Source organism: Lolium perenne, chromosome 7 (assembly GCF_019359855.2).
Source record: "Lolium perenne isolate Kyuss_39 chromosome 7, Kyuss_2.0, whole genome shotgun sequence".
Lineage (NCBI taxonomy): Eukaryota > Viridiplantae > Streptophyta > Magnoliopsida > Poales > Poaceae > Lolium > Lolium perenne.
Genome location: NC_067250.2, coordinates 328029787 through 328043412, shown reverse-complemented (window position 1 = coordinate 328043412; position 13626 = coordinate 328029787).

The following is a 13626-nucleotide window of genomic DNA, read 5'->3' as shown; positions in this document are numbered from 1 at the left end:
GCCAATTTATGTGCATGATCCTCAGATATGTACGCAACTTTCATTCAATTTGAGCATTTTCATTTGAGCAAGTCTGGTGGCCTAATAAAATTCGTCAATACGAACTGTTCTGTTTTGACAGATTCTGCCTTTTATTTCGCATTGCCTCTTTTGCTATGTTGGATGAATTTCTTTGATCCATTAATGTCCAGTAGCTTTATGCAATGTCCAGAAGTATTAAGAATGATTGTGTCACCTCTGAATATGTTAATTTTTATTGTCACTAACCCTCTAATGAATTGTTCTAAGTTTGGTGTGGAGGAAGTTTTCAAGGATCAAGAGAGGAGTATGATGCAACATGATCAAGGAGAGTGAAAGCTCTAAGCTTGGGGATGCCCCGGTGGTTCACCCCTGCATATATCAAGAAGACTCAAGCGTCTAAGCTTGGGGATGCCCAAGGCATCCCCTTCTTCATCGACAACATTATCAGGTTCCTCCCCTGAAACTATATTTTTATTCCATCACATCTTATGTGCTTTGCTTGGAGCGTCGGTTTGTTTTTGTTTTTGTTTTGTTTGAATAAAATGGATCCTAGCATTCACTTTATGGGAGAGAGACACGCTCCGCTGTAGCATATGGACAAGTATGTCCTTAGTTTCTACTCATAGTATTCATGGCGAAGTTTCTTCTTCGTTAAATTGTTATATGGTTGGAATTGGAAAATGATACATGTAGTAATTGCTATAAATGTCTTGGGTAATGTGATACTTGACAATTTTTGTGCTCATGTTTAAGCTCTTGCATCATATGCTTTGCACCTATTAATGAAGAAATACATAGAGCATGCTAAAATTTGGTTTGCATATTTGGTTTCTCTAAGGTCTAGATAATTTCTAGTATTGAGTTTGAACAACAAGGAAGACGGTGTAGAGTCTTATAATGTTTTCAATATGTCTTTTATGTGAGTTTTGCTGCACTGGTTCATCCTTGTGTTTGTTTCAAATAAGCCTTGCTAGCCTAAACCTTGTATCGAGAGGGAATACTTCTCATGCATCCAAAATACTTGAGCCAACCACTATGCCATTTGTGTCCACCATACCTACCTACTACATGGTATTTTCCCGCCATTCCAAAGTAAATTGCTTGAGTGCTAATTTTAAAAAATTCAAAATTTATCACTTCTGATTTGTGTCAATGTTTTATAGCTCATGAGGAAGTATGTGGTGTTTATCTTTCAATCTTGTTGGGCAACTTTCACCAATGGACTAGTGGCTTCATCCGCTTATCCAATAATTTTGCAAAAAGAGCTGGCAATGGGATTCCCAGTCCCAAATTAATTAATAAAAATAGACACTCCTCCATGGTATGTGATTGTTGGACGGCACCCGAAGGATTCGGTTAGCCATGGCCTGAGAAAGCAAAGGTGGGGAGGAGTGTCATCATAATAAAACTAAAATAAAAAGGCACTCCTTCATGGTATGAGATTGTTGGCAGGCACCCGATGATTCGGTTAGCCATGGTTTGTGAAAGAAAGGTTGGAAGGAGTGCCAAACAAAAATAAAATAAAATGGGAGCCGCTCTTTGAAGGTTTGTTTGGCAAGGGGGTTAGAGTGCCCACTACCATTCGTTGACAACAACAAACACCTCTCAAAATTTTACTTTTATACTCTCTATATGTTTTCAAAACCAAAGCTCTAGCACAAATATAGCAATCGATGCTTTTCCTCTATGGAGGACCATTCTTTTACTTTCAATGTTGAGTCAGTTCACCTATTTCTCTCCACCTCAAGAAGCAAACACTTGTGTGAACTGTGCATTGATTCCTACATATTTGCTTATTGCACTTATTATATTACTCTATGTTGACAATATTCATGAGATATACATGTTACAAGTTGAAAGCAACCGCTGAAACTTAATCTTCCTTTGTGTTGCTTCAATGCCTTTACTATGAATTATTGCTTTATGAGTTAACTCTTATGCAAGACTTATTGATGCTTGTCTTGAAGTGCTATTCATGAAAACTCTTTGCTATATGATTCACTTGTTTACTCATGTCATATACATTGTTTTGATCGCTGCATTCACTACATATGCTTTACAAATAAGTATGATCAAGGTTATGATGGCATGTCACTCCAGAAATTATCTGTGTTATCGTTTTACCTGCTCGGGACGAGCAGAACTAAGCTTGGGGATGCTGATACGTCTCCGACGTATCGATAATTTCTTATGTTCCACGCCACATTATTGATGTTATCTACATGTTTTATGCACACTTTATGTCATATTCGTGCATTTTCTGGAACTAACCTATTAACAAGATGCCGAAGTGTCAGTTGCTGTTTTCTGCTATTTTTGGTTTCAGAAATCCTAGTAATGAAATATTCTCGGAATTGGACGAAATCAACGCCCAGGGGCCTATTTTTCCACGAAGCTTCCAGAATTCCGAAGAGGAGACGAAGTGGGGCCACGAGGCGCCCAAACCATAGGGCGGCGCGGCCCCCCCCCCCTTGGCCGCGCGGCCCTGTGGTGTGGGCCCCTCGTGCCGCCTCCTGACCTGCCCTTCCGCCTACTTAAAGCCTCCGTCGCGAAACCCCCAGTACCGAGAGCCACGATACGGAAAACCTTCCAGAGACGCCGCCGCCGCCGATCCCATCTCGAGGGATCTAGGAGATCGCCTCCGGCACCCTGCCGGAGAGGGGAATCATCTCCCAGAGGACTCTACGCCGCCATGGTCGCCTCCGGAGTGATGTGTGAGTAGTCTACCCCTGGACTATGGGTCCATAGCAGTAGCTAGATGGTTGTCTTCTCCCCATTGTGCTATCATTGTCGGATCTTGTGAGCTGCCTAACATGATCAAGATCATCTATCTGTAATTCTATATGTTGCGTTTGTTGGGATCCGATGAATAGAGAATACTTGTTATGTTGATTATCAAAGTTATATCTATGTGTTGTTTATGATCTTGCATGCTCTCCGTTACTAGTAGATGCTCTGGCCAAGTAGATGCTTGTAACTCCAAGAGGGAGTATTTATGCTCGATAGTGGGTTCATGCCTGCATTGACACACGGGACGGTGTGACGAAAGTTCTAAGGTTGTGTTGTGCTGTTGCCACTAGGGATAAAACATTGATGCTATGTCTAAGGATGTAGTTGTTGATTACATTACGCACCATACTTAATGCAATTGTCTGTTGCTTTGCAACTTAATACTGGAGGGGGTTCGGATGATAACCTGAAGGTGGACTTTTTAGGCATAGATGCAGTTGGATGGCGGTCTATGTACTTTGTCGTAATGCCCAATTAAATCTCACTATACTCATCATAATATGTATGTGCATGGTCATGCCCTCTTTATTTGTCAATTGCCCAACTGTAATTTGTTCACCCAACATGCTTTTTATCTTATGGGAGAGACACCTCTAGTGAACTGTGGACCCCGGTCCAATTCTCTATACTGAAATACAATCTACTGCAATACTTGTTCTACTGTTTTCTGCAAACAATCATCTTCCACACAATACGGTTAATCCTTTGTTACAGCAAGCCGGTGAGATTGACAACCTCACTGTTTCATTGGGGCAAAGTACTTTGGTTGTGTTGTGCAGGTTCCACGTTGGCGCCGGAATCCCTGGTGTTGCGCCGCACTACATCCCGCCGCCATCAACCTTCAACGTGCTTCTTGGCTCCTCCTGGTTCGATAAACCTTGGTTTCTTTCTGAGGGAAAACTTGCTGCTGTGCGCATCATACCTTCCTCTTGGGGTTCCCAACGAACGTGTGAGTTACACGCCATCAGCCATCCAAGTTAGAATTAATGAGAATATAAGATTGATGGCCGAATTGCGTGCTAGGTGGGAAAAAGAAGAAGAAAATGCTAAAGAAGATAATATAGCTAAGGTTTGGACTATTACCACCACTAATAATGCTAATGCTCCATATGTTGCTGCACCTCCTACTATTAATGGTAAAAGAATTGGTGTTGGCAATGTTTCCACTTCTAATGCAAAGCGTGAAAAACTGTCTGAAACTGCTAAAACTGCTGAAACTGCTTGTGATAAAACTGCTGAATTTTTTTCCAACATTGGGGATAATGATCCCATTGCTTTAGATCATAATGGTTTGGATTTTGATGATTGCCATATCTCTGAAGTTATAAAGTTCTTACAAAAACTTGCTAAGAGTCCTAATGCTAGTGCTATAAACTTGGCTTTCACGAAACATATTACAAATGCTCTCATAAAAGCTAGAGAAGAGAAACTAGAACGCGAAACTTCTATTCCTAGGAAGCTAGAGGATGGTTGGGAGCCCATCATTAAGATGAAGGTCAATGACTTTGATTGTAATGCTTTATGTGATCTTGGTGCAAGTATTTCCGTTATGCCTAGAAAGATCTATAATATGCTTGACTTGCCACCATTGAAAAATTGTTATTTGGATGTTAATCTTGCTGATAATTCTACAAAGAAACCTTTGGGGAGAGTTGATAATGTTCGCATTACCGTTAACAATAACCTTGTCCCCGTTGATTTTGTTGTCTTGGATATTGAATGCAATGCATCTTGTCCCATTATATTGGGAAGACCTTTTCTTCGAACTGTTGGTGCTATCATTGATATGAAGGAAGGTAATATTAAATATCAATTTCCTCTCAAGAAAGGTATGGAACACTTCCCTAGAAAGAGAATGAAGTTACCTTTTGATTCTATTATTAGAACAAATTATGATGTTGACACTTCGTCTCTTGATAATACTTGATACACACTTTCTGCGCCTAGCTGAAAGGCGTTAAAGAAAAGCGCTTATGGGAGACAACCCATGTTTTTACTACAGTACTTTTATTTTATATTTGAGTCTTGGAAGTTGTTACTACTGTAGCAACCTCTCCTTATCTTAGTTTTGTGTATTGTTGTGCCAAGTAAAGTCGTTGATAGTAAGGTTCATACTAGATTTGGATTACTGCGCAGAAACAGATTTCTTTGCTGTCACGAATCTAGGCCTAATTCTCTGTAGGTAACTCAGAAAATTATGCCAATTTACGTGAGTGATCCTCAGATATGTACGCAACTTTCATTCGATTTGAGCATTTTAATTTGAGCAAGTCTGGTGCCTCAATAAAATTCGTCTTTACGAACTGTTCTGTTTTGACAGATTCTACCTTTTATTTCGAATTGCTTGTTTTGCTATGCTTGATGGATTTTTCTATTCCATTGACTTTCAGTAGCTTTGTGCAATGTCCAGAAGTGTTAAGAATGATTATGTCACCTCTGAACATATAAATTTTGATTGTGCACTAACCCTCTAATGAGTTGTTTTGAGTTTGGTGTGGAGGAAGTTTTCAAGGATCAAGAGAGGGAGATGATACAATATGATCAAGCAGAGTGAAAGCTCTAAGCTTGGGGATGCCCCGGTGGTTCACCCCTGCATATTTCAAGAAGACTCAAGCGTCTAAGCTTGGGGATGCCTTCATCCCCTTCTTCATCGACAACATTATCAAGTTCCTCTAGTGAAACTATATTTTTATTCCATCACATCTTATGCACTTTGCTTGGGGCGTTGATACGTCTCCGACGTATCGATAATTTCTTATGTTCCATGCCACATTATTGATGTTATCTACATGTTTTATGCACACTTTATGTCATATTCGTGCATTTTCTGGAACTAACCTATTAACAAGATGCCGAAGTGCCGATTCTTTGTTTTCTGCTGTTTTTGGTTTCAGAAATCCTAGTAACGAAATATTCTCGGAATTGGACGAAATCAACGCCCAGGGTCCTATTTTGCCACGAAGCTTCCAGAAGTCCGAAGAGGAGACGAAGAGGGGCCACGAGGGGGCCACACCCTAGGGCGGCGCGGCCCCCCCCTTGGCCGCGCGGCCCTGTGGTGTGGGGCCCTCGTGCCGCCTCCTGACCTGCCCTTCCGCCTACTTAAAGCCTCCGTCGCGAAACCCCCTGTACCGAGAGTCATGATACAGAAAACCTTCCAGAGACGCCGCCGCCGCCGATCCCATCTCGGGGGATCCAGGAGATCGCCTCCGGCACCCTGCCGGAGAGGGGATTCATCTCCCGGAGGACTCTACGCCGCCATGGTCGCCTCCGGAGTGATGTGTGAGTAGTCTACCCCTGGACTATGGGTCCATAGCAGTAGCTAGATGGTTGTCTTCTCCCCATTGTGCTTCATTGTCGGATCTTGTGAGCTGCCTAACATGATCAAGATCATCTATCTGTAATTCTATATGTTGCGTTTGTTGGGATCCGATGAATAGAGAATACTTGTTATGTTGATTATCAAAGTTATATCTATGTGTTGTTTATGATCTTGCATGCTCTCCATTACTAGTAGATGCTCTGGCCAAGTAGATGCTTGTAACTCCAAGAGGGAGTATTTATGCTCGATAGTGGGTTCATGCCTGCATTGACACAGGACGATGTGAGAAAGTTCTAAGGTTGTGTTGTGCTGTTGCCACTAGGGATAAAACATTGATGCTATGTCTAAGGATGTAGTTGTTGATTACATTACGCACCATACTTAATGTAATTGTCTGTTGCTTTGCAACTTAATACTGGAGGGGGTTCGGATGATAACCTGAAGGTGGACTTTTTAGGCATAGATGCAGTTGGATGGCGGTCTATGTACTTTGTCGTAATGCCCAATTAAATCTCACTATACTCATCATAATATGTATGTGCATGGTCATGCCCTCTTTATTTTTCAATTGCCCAACTGTAATTTGTTCATCCAACATGTTGTTTATCTTATGGGAGAGACACCTCTAGTGAACTGTGGACCCCGGTCCAATTCTCTATACTGAAATACAATCTACTGCAATACTTGTTCTACTGTTTTCTGCAAACAATCATCTTCCACACAATACGGTTAATCCTTTGTTACAGCAAGCCGGTGAGATTGACAACCTCACTGTTTCGTTGGGGCAAAGTACTTTGGTTGTGTTGTGCAGGTTCCACGTTGGCGCCGGAATCCCTGGTGTTGCGCCGCACTACATCCCGCCGCCATCAACCTTCAACGTGCTTCTTGGCTCCTCCTGGTTCGATAAACCTTGGTTTCTTTCTGAGGGAAAACTTGCTGTTGTGCGCATCATACCTTCCTCTTGGGGTTCCCAACGAACGTGTGAGTTACACGCCATCAAGCTCTTTTTCTGGCGCCGTTGCCGGGGAGATCAAGACACGCTGCAAGGGGAGTCTCCACTTCTCAATCTCTTTACTTTGTTTTTGTCTTGCTTAGTTTTATTTACTACTTTGTTTGCTGCACTAAATCAAAATACAAAAAAATTAGTTGCTAGTTTTACTTTATTTACTATCTTGTTTGCTATATCAAAAACACAAAAAAATTAGTTACTTGCATTTACTTTATCTAGTTTGCTTTATTTACTACTGCTAAAATGAGTAATCCTGAAGTTGAAATTCGTACGTTTAAGCAACAAGGGGGAGAATGTTTAAGAGATGCTTGGTATAGAATTAGTAATGCCCATAATAGGTGCACTAAGAAACACTCCACCACTATTTTACTCAGGAATTTTTTATGTTGGTATCTCTAGCTGGAATAGGTATGTTCTTGATTGTCTCGCAGGAGGTAACTTCTTAAGTACTCCTGCATTAGAAGCTAGCTGCATTATTGAAAGTCTATTTGGAATACCCCCTGTTGATGAAGTTAAAACTGAAATCTCTCTTGAAGATGTTATAAAAAAATTGGAAACCATAGAGAAAAAATTTCCAAGTGTTGAAACTAAATTGGAAATGTTACTTGATAAAACTGATGAACTTGATAAATCCTTAGGAGGAATTGATGAAAGAATTAGTGTCCTAGGAACTTGTGTTGTCCATGATGATCAAATTAATAGGATTGATGAACTTGAAAAAGCTATGGGAACCTTGGGTTCAACATTTTCTTCTCTTAAATATAAGGAGAAAGCTTATGTGGGTAAGGAGCAAAATTTTATGTATGTCTCTAAAGTGCCTAAACCAAAGAAATATTACTATAGGCCTAAAATTGATAAAGACCTTAGTACTACCACGGATGGGGGAGCTTGTGATAACGATACACCATCTCTTGATAATACTTGATACACACTTTCTGCGCCTAGCTGAAAGGCGTTAAAGAAAAGCGCTTATGGGAGACAACCCATGTTTTTACCTACAGTACTTTGTTCTTATTTTGTGTCTTGGAAGTTGTTTACTACTGTAGCAACCTCTCCTTATCTTAGTTTAGTGTTTTGTTGTGCCAAGTAAAGTCTTTGATAGTAAAGTAAGTACTAGATTTGGATTACTGCGCAGTTCCAGATTTCTTTGCTGTCACGAATCTGGGTCTACCTCCCTGTAGGTAGCTCAGAAAATTAAGCCAATTTACGTGCATGATCCTCAGATATGTACGCAACTTTCATTAAATTTGAGCATTTTCATTTGAGCAAGCCTGGTGGCCTAATAAAATTCGTCAATACGAACTGTTCTGTTTTGACAGATTCTGCCTTTTATTTCGCATTGCCTCTTTTGCTATGTTGGATGAATTTCTTTGATCCACTAATGTCCAGTAGCTTTATGCAATGTCCAGAAGTGTTAAGAATGATTGTGTCACCTCTGAATATGTTAATTTTTATTGTCACTAACCCTCTAATGAGTTGTTCTAAGTTTGGTGTGGAGGAAGTTTTCAAGGATCAAGAGAGGAGTATGATGCAACATGATCAAGGAGAGTGAAAGCTCTAAGCTTGGGGATGCCCCGGTGGTTCACCCCTGCATATATTAAGAAGACTCAAGCGTCTAAGCTTGGGGATGCCCAAGGCATCCCCTTCTTCATCGACAACATTATCAGGTTCCTCCCCTGAAACTATATTTTTATTCCATCACATCTTATGTGCTTTGCTTGGAGCGTCGGTTTGTTTTTGTTTTTTTTGTTTTGTTTGAATAAAATGGATCCTAGCATTCACTTTATGGGAGAGAGACACGCTCCGCTGTAGCATATGGACAAGTATGTCCTTGGTTTCTACTCATAGTATTCATGGCGAAGTTTCTTCTTCGTTTAATTGTTATATGGTTGGAATTGGAAAATGATACATGTAGTAATTGCTATAAATGTCTTGGGTAATGTGATACTTGGCAATTGTTGTGCTCATGTTTAAGCTCTTGCATCATATGCTTTGCACCCATTAATGAAGAAATACATAGAGCATGTTAAAATTTGGTTTGCATATTTGGTTTCTCCAAGGTCTAGATAATTTCTAGTATTGAGTTTGAACAACAAGGAAGACGGTGTAGAGTCTTATAATGTTTTCAATATATCTTTTATGTGAGTTTTGCTGCACCGGTTCATCCTTGTGTTTGTTTCAAATAAGCCTTGCTAGCCTAAACCTTGTATCGAGAGGGAATACTTCTCATGCATCCAAAATACTTGAGCCAACCACTATGCCATTTGTGTCCACCATACCTACCTACTACATGGTATTTTCCGCCATTCCAAAGTAAATTGCTTGAGTGCTACCTTTAAAATTCCATCATTCACCTTTGCAATATATAGCTCATGGGACAAATAGCTTAAAAACTATTGTGGTATTGAATATGTAATTATGCACTTTATCTCTTATTAAGTTGCTTGTTGTGCGATAACCATGTTCACTGGGGACGCCATCAACTACTCTTTGTTGAATTTCATGTGAGTTGCTATGCATGTTCGTCTTGTCTGAAGTAAGAGAGATCTACCACCTTATGGTTAAGCATGCATATTGTTAGAGAAGAACATTGGGCCGCTAACTAAAGCCATGATCCATGGTGGAAGTTTCAGTTTTGGACAAATATCCTCAATCTCATATGAGAAAGTTCTTAATTGTTGTTACATGCTTATGCATAAAAGAGGAGTCCATTATCTGTTGTCTATGTTGTCCCGGTATGGATGTCTAAGTTGAGAATAATCAATAGCGAGAAATCCAATGCGAGCTTTCTCCTTAGACCTTTGTACAGGCGGCATAGAGGTACCCCTTTGTGACACTTGGTTAAAACATGTGCATTGTGATGATCCGGTAGTCCAAGCTTATTAGGACAAGGTGCGGGCACTATTAGTACACTATGCATGAGGCTTGCAACTTATAAGATATAATTTACATGATACATATGCTTTATTACTACCGTTGACAAAAATGTTTCATGTTTTCAGAATCAAAGCTCTAGCACAAATATAGCAATCGATGCTTTTCCTCTATGGAGGACCATTCTTTTACTTTCAATGTTGAGTCACTTCACCTATTTCTCTCCACCTCAAGAAGCAAACACTTGTGTGAACTGTGCATTGATTCCTACATATTTGCTTATTGCACTTATTATATTACTCCATGTTGACAATATCCATGAGATATACATGTTACAAGTTGAAAGCAACCGCTGAAACTTAATCTTCCTTTGTGTTGCTTCAATGCTTTTACTATGAATTATTGCTTTATGAGTTAACTCTTATGCAAGACTTATTGATGCTTGTCTTGAAGTGCTATTCATGAAAAGTCTTTGCTATATGATTCACTTGTTTACTCATGTCATATACATTGTTTTGATCGCTGCATTCACTACATATGCTTTACAAATAGTATGATCAAGGTTATGATGGCATGTCACTCCAGAAATTATACGTATTTATCGTTTTACCTGCTCGAGACGAGCAGAACTAAGCTTGGGGATGCTGATACGTCTCCGACGTATCGATAATTTCTTATGTTCCATGCCACATTATTGATGTTATCTACATGTTTTATGCACACTTTATGTCATATTCGTGCATTTTCTGGAACTAACCTATTAACAAGATGCCGAAGTGCCGATTCTTGTTTCTGCTGTTTTTGGTTTCAGAAATCCTAGTAACGAAATATTCTCGGAATTGGACGAAATCAACGCCCAGGGTCCTATTTTCCCACGAAGCTTCCAGAAGTCCGAAGAGGAGACGAAGAGGGGCCATGAGGGGGCCACACCCTAGGGCGGCGCGGCCCCCCCTTGGCCGCGCGGCCCTGTGGTGTGGGGCCCTCGTGCCGCCTCCTGACCTGCCCTTCCGCCTACTTAAAGCCTCCGTCGCGAAACCCCCTGTGCGAGAGCCACGATACGGAAAACCTTCCCGGAGACGCCGCCGCCGCCAATCCCATCTCGGGGGATCCAGAGATCGCCTCCGGCACCCTGCCGGAGAGGGGATTCATCTCCCGGAGGACTCTACGCCGCCATGGTCGCCTCCGGAGTGATGTGTGAGTAGTCTACCCCTGGACTATGGGTCCATAGCAGTAGCTAGATGGTTGTCTTCTCCCCATTGTGCTTCATTGTCGGATCTTCTGAGCTGCCTAACATGATCAAGATCATCTATCTGTAATTCTATATGTTGCGTTTGTTGGGATCCGATGAATAGAGAATACTTGTTATGTTGATTATCAAAGTTATATCTATGTGTTGTTTATGATCTTGCATGCTCTCCGTTACTAGTAGATGCTCTGGCCAAGTAGATGCTTGTAACTCCAAGAGGGAGTATTTATGCTCGATAGTGGGTTCATGCTGCATTGACACCGGGACGATGTGAGAAAGTTCGAAGGTTGTGTTGTGCTGTTGACACTAGGGATAAAACATTGATGCTATGTCTAAGTATGTAGTTGTTGATTACATTACGCACCATACTTAATGCAACTGTCTGGTGCTTTGCAACTTAATACCTGGAGGGGTTCGGATGATAACCTGAAGGTGGACTTTTTAGGCATAGATGCAGTTGGATGGCGGTCTATGTACTTTGTCGTAATGCCCAATTAAATCTCACTATACTCATCATAATATGTATGTGCATGGTCATGCCCTCTTTATTTGTCAATTGCCCAACTATAATTTGTTCACCCAACATGCTGTTTATCTTATGGGAGAGACACCTCTAGTGAACTGTGGACCCCGGTCCAATTCTCTATACTGAAATACAATCTACTGCAATACTTGTTCTACTGTTTTCTGCAAACAATCATCTTCCACACAATACGGTTAATCCTTTGTTACAGCAAGCCGGTGAGATTGACAACCTCACTGTTTCGTTGGGGCAAAGTACTTTGGTTGTGTTGTGCAGGTTCCACGTTGGCGCCGGAATCCCTGGTGTTGCGCCGCACTACATCCCGCCGCAATCAACCTTCAACGTGCTTCTTGGCTCCTCCTGGTTCGATAAACCTTGGTTTCTTTCTGAGGGAAAACTTGCTGCTGTGCGCATCATACCTTCCTCTTGGGGTTCCCAACGAACGTGTGAGTTACACGCCATCAAGCGTCGGTTTGTTTTTGTTTTTGTTTTGTTTGAATAAAATGGATCCTAGCATTCATTGTGTGGGAGAGAGACACGCTCCGCTGTTGCATATGGACAAATATGTCCTTAGGTTTTACTCATAATGTTCATGGCGAAGGTTGAATCTTCTTCGTTAAATTGTTATATGGTTGGAATCGGGAAATGCTACATGTAGTAATTCTAAAATGTCTTGGATAATTTGATACTTGGCAATTGTTGTGCTCATGTTTAAGCTCTTGCATCATATATTTTGCACCCATTAATGAAGAAATACATAGAGCTTGCTAAAATTTGGTTTGCATAATTGGTCTCTCTAAGGTCTAGATAATTTCTAGTAAAGAGTTTGAACAACAAGGAAGACGGTGTAGAGTCTTATAATGTTTACAATATGTCTTTTATGTGAGTTTTGCTGCACCGGTTCATCCTTGTGTTTGTTTCAAATAACCTTGCTAGCCTAAGCCTTGTATCGAGAGGGAATACTTCTCATGCATCCAAAATCCTTGAGCCAACCACTATGCCATTTGTGTCCACCATACCTACCTACTACATGGTATTTCTCCGCCATTCCAAAGTAAATTGCTTGAGTGCTACCTTTAAAATTTCTATCCTTTACCTTTGCAATATATAGCTCATGGGACAAATAGCCTAAAAACTATTGTGGTATTGAATATGTACTTATGCACTTTATCTCTTATTAAGTTGCTTGTTGTGCGATAACCATGTTCCTGGGGACGCCATCAACTACTCTTTGTTGAATATCATGTGAGTTGCTATGCATGTCCGTCTTGTCTGAAGTAAGGGAGATTTACCACTAGAATGGTTAGAGCATGCATAATGTTAGAGAAGAACATTGGGCCGCTAACTAAAGCCATGATCCATGGTGGAAGTTTCAGTTTTGGACAAATATCCTCAATCTCATATGAGAAAATTAATTGTTGTTGAATGCTTATGCATAAAAGAGGAGTCCATTATCTGTTGTCTATGTTGTCCCGGTATGGATGTCTTAGTTGAGAATAATCAATAGCGAGAAATCCAATGCGAGCTTTCTCCTTAGACCTTTGTACAGGCGGCATAGAGGTACCCCTTTGTGACACTTGGTTAAAACATATGTATTGCAATGATAATCCAGGTAATCCGAGCTAATTAGGACAAGGTGCGGGCACTATTAGTATACTATGCATGAGGATTGCAACTTGTAGGATATAATTTACATAACACATATGCTTTATTACTACCGGTTGACAAAATTGTTTCTTGTTTTCAAAACCAAAGCTCTAGCACAAATATAGCAATCAATGCTTCCCTCTACGAAGGGCCCTTTCTTTTACTTTTATGTTGAGTCAGTTCACCTATTTCTCTCC